General features: G+C 38.5%; 1 non-coding gene across 1 annotated transcript; it reads right to left on the bottom strand.

Annotated features, from left to right (window-relative positions):
* Nucleotides 1-887: 887 nt before the first annotated feature.
* Nucleotides 888-994, bottom strand: LOC113868218. Its single transcript, XR_003505244.1, has one exon. It is a non-coding gene; the product is annotated as a small nucleolar RNA R71 (small nucleolar RNA).
* Between the last annotated feature and the right edge of the window lie 7,721 nt (nt 995-8,715).

Genomic DNA, 8,715 nt, shown 5'->3' with positions numbered 1-8,715 from the left:
TGTTGCTTTGCTTTCAAATTGCTTTCTGCATAATTTTACTGCACCTTGTGTAATATTCTGCATAATAATTCCGTCTGCTGCATAAAAAATTTTACATCTTTGTTATCTGCATAAATTCAGTTTTCATTGTTCTTCATAGTTGTAATTGTCATTCTGCATATTTGTACATGGTTTTACAATTCTGCAACTGCTAGATTTAAGTTTCTATATGCTTTTACTGATAGATTTTGCATGAATTCTGTTGTACATTTCTGAATATCAATTGTGGTCTAATTTTGCTTCAACTGATTTGTATATGCGTGGTAAAAACAAGAATAAATCAATTCTGGTCTTTGATCCTGACATAGACCTAACTTTGAGAAGATTGAGAAAAGAGTCTAGAGCAGGAAAAAGCCATAGGGAGTGATAGTGAGTTAGAAGTTGTCCCTTCTCCAGAATCTCAGAGTAATCCTAGAGTGAAAAGAACATCTACACCCTTGAGACAACCAAATCCAGCAATAGAAATGGCAGAACAGAACAGATTTAGAACATTAGGAGACTATGCTATTCCTAACATGCAAGGTTTTAACTCTTCTATAATTAGGCCAACTATTCAAGCCAACCATTTTGAGATTAAACCTGCCCTACTACATTTAGTCCAACAGGATCAGTTTGCTGGAGGAAATTTTGATGATCCTAACCTGCATATTTCAAATTTTCTGCAGCTATGTGACACCATAAGAATGAATGGAGTTAGTGAAGAAGCTATCAGATTAAGACTATTTCCTTTTTCCTTGAGAGATAGAGAAAAATGTTGGTTACAAGCTCAACCACAAGGAAGCATCACAACCTGGACAGAACTTGTGAATAAGTTTTTAACTAAGTACTTCCCTCCATCCAAAGCTGCTAAGTTGAGAGGAGAAATTACATCCTTTGTGCAGCAAGAAGAAGAATCATTGTATGAAGCATGGGAAAGATACAAAGAACTGCTTAGAAGGTGTCCACATCATTGTATTCCAGATTGGATGCAATTAGAGACTTTTTATAATGGGATGAATGCAGTAACAAGAACAATGGTTGATGCTGCTGCTGGAGGTTCATTAAATACAAAGTCCTTGGAAGAAGCTCAAAGGATTATTGACATGATGGCATCTTCAATGTATCAGAATTCAAACTCAAGGAACCAAGGAAGAAACTCTGGTCATGAAGCTAAAGTTCTGGAAACTTTTCTTGCACAAAATCAGCTACAAAATCAATTGTTTTCAGAACAATTAGCTGCCTTAACACAACAAATCAACAATCTGCAAACAGGGAGTATGCCTACTAGTCAGCTAAGTTGTGACTTTTGTGGAGGAAACCATGCAAATGGTGCATGTGAGGCATCCACAAGTGAATCACAAGAGCAAGTGAATTATATGAATAATTTTCAGAGACCACAGCCATCATATCCCCCTGGATTTCAATTTTCAAATAATAGAACTCAGCAGTATTCTAATTGGAATAATCAATATTCTGCTGCAAAGAATTCTAATTAAAATTTGCCTTTTTCTAATGCAGGTTCAGCAACACAACAGCCTTATTTTCAGAGAAATTCGTCCACTCAACCTCAGGGAAATCAGAAATTTTCCAAGCCTATGAATGAGAGGTTGACTGAGATGGAAGAGACTATGCTACAATTCATGAAGGTGACTCAAACAAGCTTCAAAAACCAAGAAGCTTCCATGAAGAAACTAGAGACAAAGATTGGACAATTAGCTGAACAATTATCCAGCAGGGATGAAGGAAGATTTCCAAGCAATACAGTAATCAATCCTAAAGAGCAATGTCAAGCCATAACTACAAGGAGTGGAGCTGTAGTTGCAAGCCCTAAACCAGCAGAAAAGAAAGTAAATGATGTAGCAGAAAGAAACATTGAACAAGATCTGCAACAAGGAAATTTTAAGCTATTGAAGAAAGACCATTCAGAAGAAAAAGAAAAAGTTCCCATGAATTCTGAAAGGAAAACCAAAAAGCATCTCTTTGAGGAAGCTTGTAAGCCAATAGACCCAGAAAAATACAAGAGGCTGCCCTATCCTCAGAGAGTCCAAAATCCTAAACAAGAGGAACAATTTGAAAGGTTTATGAATGTCTTTAAGAAATTACAAATCAACATTCCTTTTGCAGAAGCTTTGGAGCAAATGCCCTCATATGCAAAGTTTATGAAAGAACTACTTTCCAGAAAAAGAAAGCTAGAGCATGATAAAATAGTACCTTTGACAGAGGAGTGCAGTACCATTCTCAAGAGAAAGCTTCCTCAAAAGCTGAAAGATCCTGGATCATTTAGCATTCCTTGTGAAATAGGAAACTGCACTGTGGGAAGAGCATTGTGTGACTTGGGAGCAAGCATAAATCTGATGCCATTAGCTGTTCTACAGAAACTTGGCATAGAGGAAGTGAAGCCTACCAACATTACACTGCAGCTAGCTGATAGATCATACACTTATCCATATGGAGTTGTTGAAGATTTATTAGTTAAAGTTGACAAGTTCATTTTTCCTGCAGATTTTGTAATTCTGGACATGGAGGTGGATTCTAACATTCCTTTGATCCTAGGGAGACCATTTCTTGCAACAGGGAGAGCTTTAATAGATGTGCAGAAAGGTGAACTTATGCTTAGAGTTCAAGATGAGAAGGTAGTGTTTAATGTGTTTGAAGCTTTAAAATATCCAATTGAAGATAGCACATGTATGAAGGTAGATATACTGGATGCTTTCATTACACAACACCATATTAATGAAATTGATGAACTTGCTGTGTTAGAAGAAATAATATCTGCAGGAAGCAACAAATCTGAACTTCTGCATGAAGAATGCATTAAGGAAGTGCAGCAGCAACTAGAAGCTCTGCCAATTCGAAAATCTGCAGAAAATTCAGTGAAGGAGAAGCTAGAAAAGGATGATAAAGAAGAGGAAAAACAAAGGCTAGAACTGAAACAACTCCCTTCACACCTGCGGTATGCATTTCTGGATGAGAAACATGAAAATCCAGTCATCATCAATAATGAACTTAAGGAAGAACAAGAGGAAAAATTGCTCAAAATTTTGAGAGAACACAAATCTGCAATTGGCTGGAGTATTGCAGATCTGAAAGGTATAAATCCCTCATTTTGTAAGCACAGAATTTTATTTGAAGAGAATTTTAAGCCTGTTGTGCAGCCACAAAGGAGGTTAAACCCAGCCATGAAAGAGGTAGTTAAAAAAGAGGTCATAAAGCTGTTAGATGCAGGAATAATATACCCAATTTCTGACAGCAATTGGGTAAGTCCAGTCCAAGTTGTTCCAAAGAAAGGTGGTATGACAGTTGTACCTAATGAAAAGAATGAACTTGTTCCTACTAGGACTGTGACTGGATGGAGAATGTGCATAGACTATAGGAAATTAAATGATGCAACCAGAAAAGATCATTTCCCACTACCATCTGCAGATCAAATGCTAGAAAGACTTGCTGGACATTCATTTTATTGTTTTCTTGATGGGTATTCAGTGTAACACCTAAATTACTACCAAGATCCTATCTCCTAAAAATGTATGTATTTAGACTTCCCTAAGATAGTGTACCCAAATGAACATGAACAAGGAATTATTCATTCGACATTAGTGTGGAACTAAACAACAATTTCATAATTTAATTCATAGGTGAGGGTACATTATCCTTCATTTCGTTATCCAATCTATTCATTACCAAATTATGCATATTGTACTATGTTTTACTAGTGTACTTGAAATTCCTTCAAATTAATTTCTTTTTATGAAAGAGATAAAGGTGAGTGTTCAACATCACATGTTTCGTGGACTGAAATTCTGAAATCATAACGAGAGACATGTAAATAGAGAGAAAATTTCAATTTTGTGCATATACGTCTCAAGTCTAAACGGTTCAAGGTAAACTATCGTGAAACGAACAAAAGAGAAGACCTCATGGTTCAGTATTTCAAAATTAATTATAAATAGCCCCTAAAAGAAAGGAAAATATAAAACTTAAGAGCAGTGTTCATCCATGACAAAAAAAATAAATAAATCATCTACATATAAAACTCTGATGGAAAGGAATCCTCACTAGGATCAGATTCCATTCCATCAGAATCAGGTAAAGCATCCACAGGCTGAGGGCGAGGAGAGGGTGGCAAGTCATCCGGGTCGCTGTCAATCCAACCGATGGTAGGCGATGGCGATCTCGAGGTGGATGGCAGTGGTGGAGAAGGGTGTCGGGTGGAAGGTCCAGCTTCGTCGGAAGGTGGCGCCTGAATATCGAGAGGTTGACGAGGGACTGGCCTGACGGAAGACGCAACCACTCCAATGACTTTCCCTTCAGGTGCGGGCGCAGGAGTAGGGCTAGGACAAGGGCTGGGTTCAGGGTCAAGGTCAATGATAGTTTTACCTTTATCCATAAAAGTCTTAAGACGTTTTGCGGGGGGTTCATGAGACGATGGAGAAGAGGGAGGTGTATGAATGATGATGCTCCGTTCGGGTGGTAGGGGTACGGAGATTTCGGCAAAAATGTGGTCCATCCAGTTGGGCTTCCATTCGCCTTCAGTGAGAGGTCCCATGGTCATGGAGACCATTCCCTGGTACGTCAAGCGGCGCGTTGCTGGGTCGTAGATCCATCCCTCCTTTCCTCCCGAATCCTCTCCCCAAATACTCGCTCGGAGTGGGTCCATCTGCCATGCATTCATGCAACACACAACAACAGCAAAACAAGATGCAACACCAGACAAAACAGAACAGAAAGGGTGAGCTCGATACATTCAATTATCAAAAATCGAATAAGTAAAAGAAAATCAGCATAATAGTAACGGACCTACTGACTCATAGTTCAATAATCAAATTATCATAACATAATATTCATCAAACAGCCACAACACAACAAAATGAATAAGTTCCTCATAATATAATTATACTCAGGGTAATTGAAACGTCACTACTTCTTCAGTTTGTCCCACTATTCCTCCAGTCAAGGTGATCGGAGACCCTCGTTCCCTACAAGCACACATTGTATGTAATCCATCAAGAATATTCTCCCAACTTAACCATTTCTGTTCCTCAGGAACGAGTCCTTCCACGATCCTCGGTAATGCTTGCTCGCGTCAGGATTAGTGGAGGTTTCGATGGCGACGTGTCCCGGCCGCGGTGAGCTATTCCGCACCATTGGGGCAACCCCCCTCCACTACCCCCAAGGTTCTTCCTCAAACCTGAACACTCACATCCCTCAGCTGTGCTAGACTGTGACCTTGACTCTCCATCCTCCATATCATGCACATAAAGAGTTTCGTAACCGCATCCTCCTTACACCATTTTTGAACGCACATTAAATTCCCAAAGGTCACAAACCACATATCCAAATGCATGCTCATAAGAGCTGGTACGTTCAAAGAATAAAAGAACCATCCGTCCACGGTCCAAGAATAAAAGAAAAAGGAGAGAAGATGGAGATAGTTATAAAAATTTCATTGAAATATCATAGTTGAAGTGTACCTTAACAAACAAAATGATCATAAAAGAATCACGGAAATAACCACGAGTTTAATCACACATGCAACTCACTTTTACCATAAATTTTTCGTAAAATAGTGATTAGGTGGTAGGAGAATTCTTTCATTGTTAAGAAAAAGGGTTCCTTGGTCATACAGAATCAAACCGAGAGAAAAAGGTGAGTAATTTCTCAGCTAAAACAAAAAGGAAGAAGGGTAGTCGATGAAAACCGAAAAGAACACAAGGATTCATACAAAGATTTCAATATTATCAACATGCAAAACTATTTCAACTTCAATCAAGTTCACGCAAGTTACAAAACATGGATTTTTAAAATACTAACCAAATAAAATCACCACGAGATGAAGAAAATGGTTTGCATGTAAATTTTATTGATGAAGATCGGAGACGAAAATAAGAAGAAGAGAGTGCATGCAGAGTTTACAAGTTAACGAACAACCACATGCATTCAAGCACAAACAAGAGCTCCCCTAACCTTGTTTGGTATGAGAAAGAGAGATAGAATGGAAGGCTCGGTCTTGGTACTAGCAGGATCTTAATCACAACTTGAGTCCTTGGTGTTTTGTCGCCTCCTTGAGGTTGGTGATGGAGTGTGTTGTCCTCCAGAGAAAAAGGGCGTAGAGGTTTTGTGAGAGGGTGAGAATGTGTCGAGAGAGAAAAGAAGTGGTGAGGTTGAGAACGTTTTTGAAAATAAGGGAAAAAGGGCGCGTGAGGATTAGAAGGTGTTCTTATATAGTGTGGCTTAAAGCTTTGCCCATTCGTCTTCCAAAGGCTGGCGGTTAGTGCACAAGATGGGTTTTAGGGTTAGGTTAGGCGAAGTGACACACCCTTTCGCCTTCTTACTTGAATAGTCATGTCTCATGGTGTCCAGGTGCAGGTGAGGCGCCTTCTCAAGAGCATTCAATGCACAGAGTGTAAAAGAAGCAAGCCATAGGTGATCCACACATCTCCACACGCCATTCATCATGATGGAGTAACCGAAATGAGGGTTTGACCTAAGTAAGAGTGGGTAATTAATGCATGTTGGCGGCTAGGGTTTGTTGTGGAGGGAAGCGGGTTCAAACCCTTCGTGTCCCACAATTTGAAAAGGGTGATATTATTTTGATTGGTTAGTGAAAAGGTGGTGCCTTTCTCTCTTGCCTTGGACGTGTGGCCAGTGCCATAAAACAGGAAATAATTGCATGGGATTAATGGAGCATAATTTCCATAAATATGTTGCTAAGTTTTTGGCTGTACATTAAGTGCAGGCTGGCGGCTAGGTCAACTCCAGAAGGAAGTTGAGTAGGTTTTTCCTTTGTTTTTCTCATGAGGTTAAATGCGGTTAAGAGGTAAATTAGGTAACTTTAATGATGGTTTAAATGAGGCAAGAGAGGCCCATCGGTTTTAAGCAATTTAAAACATGGTTATTAGGAACAAAATAATGTGAATGATTGATTGTTTTCGGTAATGCCATGCAATTAATGCAGGGTGGCTACTTAAATTTTCTGATGGAAGGTGGCGCCACTTTTGGCCATGCATTCACACAAATCTCCCTAGGGTTTTACCATAAATGCAAGGTAATTAAGGAAGGAATATACATAGTTGATGTCAGGCACGGTTCTGGGGAATTAATTGCCTCAGGTGAAACGTTTCAAGCTGATTGGCACGCCCACTAAATGCATGTAACCGATTGGATTAATGTGGAGGGAATCAAGCAGGCGCCTTTTCACTCCCCTATGGCATTTAATGTAGGTGGGTAATTAAGGGAGTTTAATGGCGGTTAAATGAGGAAATAGGGGTTTCTTCGACTAAATGAAAAGGCAAGGGTATCTTCTCTAATTAACTACAAGATTCTCGTTAATTTATGATTAATAACCTACCTTAATTAAATGTGCACGAAAATATGGAAAGTTTATAATTAAGGAAAGGAATAAAACTCTATTCTCGGTTACACCTAATTAGAGTAACTAGGGAATTGATAACCGTATTTAAGTGCAATTATTTAGGCTTAGAATCTAGGTCATTATGGCTGGTGTCTTTCTCTTTCCTACATAAATAAATAACGAAAATCTGATTACCTTATTTAAAGAGGGTATAAAATCATGAGGTGCATTAATGAATAGGGTGGCAATTATGTGCAAGTGCCGAAAATATGGAAAGTTTCCTTCTAGAAGAGGATTGGGGTTTTAAATTTTCGGTTGCACCATATAAAAAAAAAAAAGGAAAGTTTTTAAATAAGATCCACTCAAAATATGGCAGTCCAAGAGGTGGCGGCTGTATTTATTTAGGGTAACCTAGAACAATGGAATTACATTAAGTATACTTAATTTGGGCTAGAATCCTAGGCTATTAAATTCGATTCCCTCCCCCCCCCTGGACATGAATGAATTTTCGGTCACTAGCACTAAATGAGGAAAGATTAAAACTTGCCCTTGGGTCGTATGTAGAACACGTGACTTCTAGGGTAAAAAAAAAAATAGATGACGGCTCTCATTAATGGTCTAACTTAGTGTACATGGTACCAGAATAATGGAAGACTTAAGTACATCCATTATTAGAACCTAATGAACATTCAACATAAATAAAGAAAGTTACACATGCAGTTCCACTTAAATTTAAGAAAGCATATCACACAATTAAATAATAAGAATTAAAAGAACTATGTTAACATTAATAACAATCATCAGGGGAATGGAAGAAATAGGGTCCATTTATCTGACTCAAAAGACTATCTCGCCCCTAGGCTAATCTCACTAACCTTGGGTTACGTCAAGGTAACTTCATCACATAATCATATAGACATGCACATACGAAATTTACTAAACTCACCCTGGGAGAGATAATTGTGCAAGCAGAGAATATAATATGATTAAACAGTTGTAGCAAGAACTGAACTAGAGTACAAAAAAAAAAATTTTTTTAAACAAAAGAGTCACTAATTAATAATCAACACTCTCTGCCATGTAGACCAAAATTTGGGATGTTACAACACTCCCCTCATTAGAAAAATTTCGTCCTCGAAATTTAACACTAACCTGATACGAAGAGGTACGGGTAGCGTTCTCTAATTCCTTCTTCACGTTCCCACGTAGCTTGACTTTCATCCGCTGCATTCCACATTACTTTGACCAAGGAAATCTCTTTATTTCGTAGTCGCTTAATCTTGCGATCGTCGATCCGGTGAGGTGTAACTTCAAAAGTTAAATTCTCCTTAAGGGGAATGTGGTCT

The sequence above is a fragment of the Abrus precatorius genome, unplaced genomic scaffold, assembly GCF_003935025.1.
Source record: "Abrus precatorius isolate BTA unplaced genomic scaffold, Abrus_2018 Scaffold5, whole genome shotgun sequence".
NCBI lineage: Eukaryota > Viridiplantae > Streptophyta > Magnoliopsida > Fabales > Fabaceae > Abrus > Abrus precatorius.
Note: the sequence above shows the minus strand (reverse complement) of the source record. Positions and strands in the feature narration are given on the sequence as shown.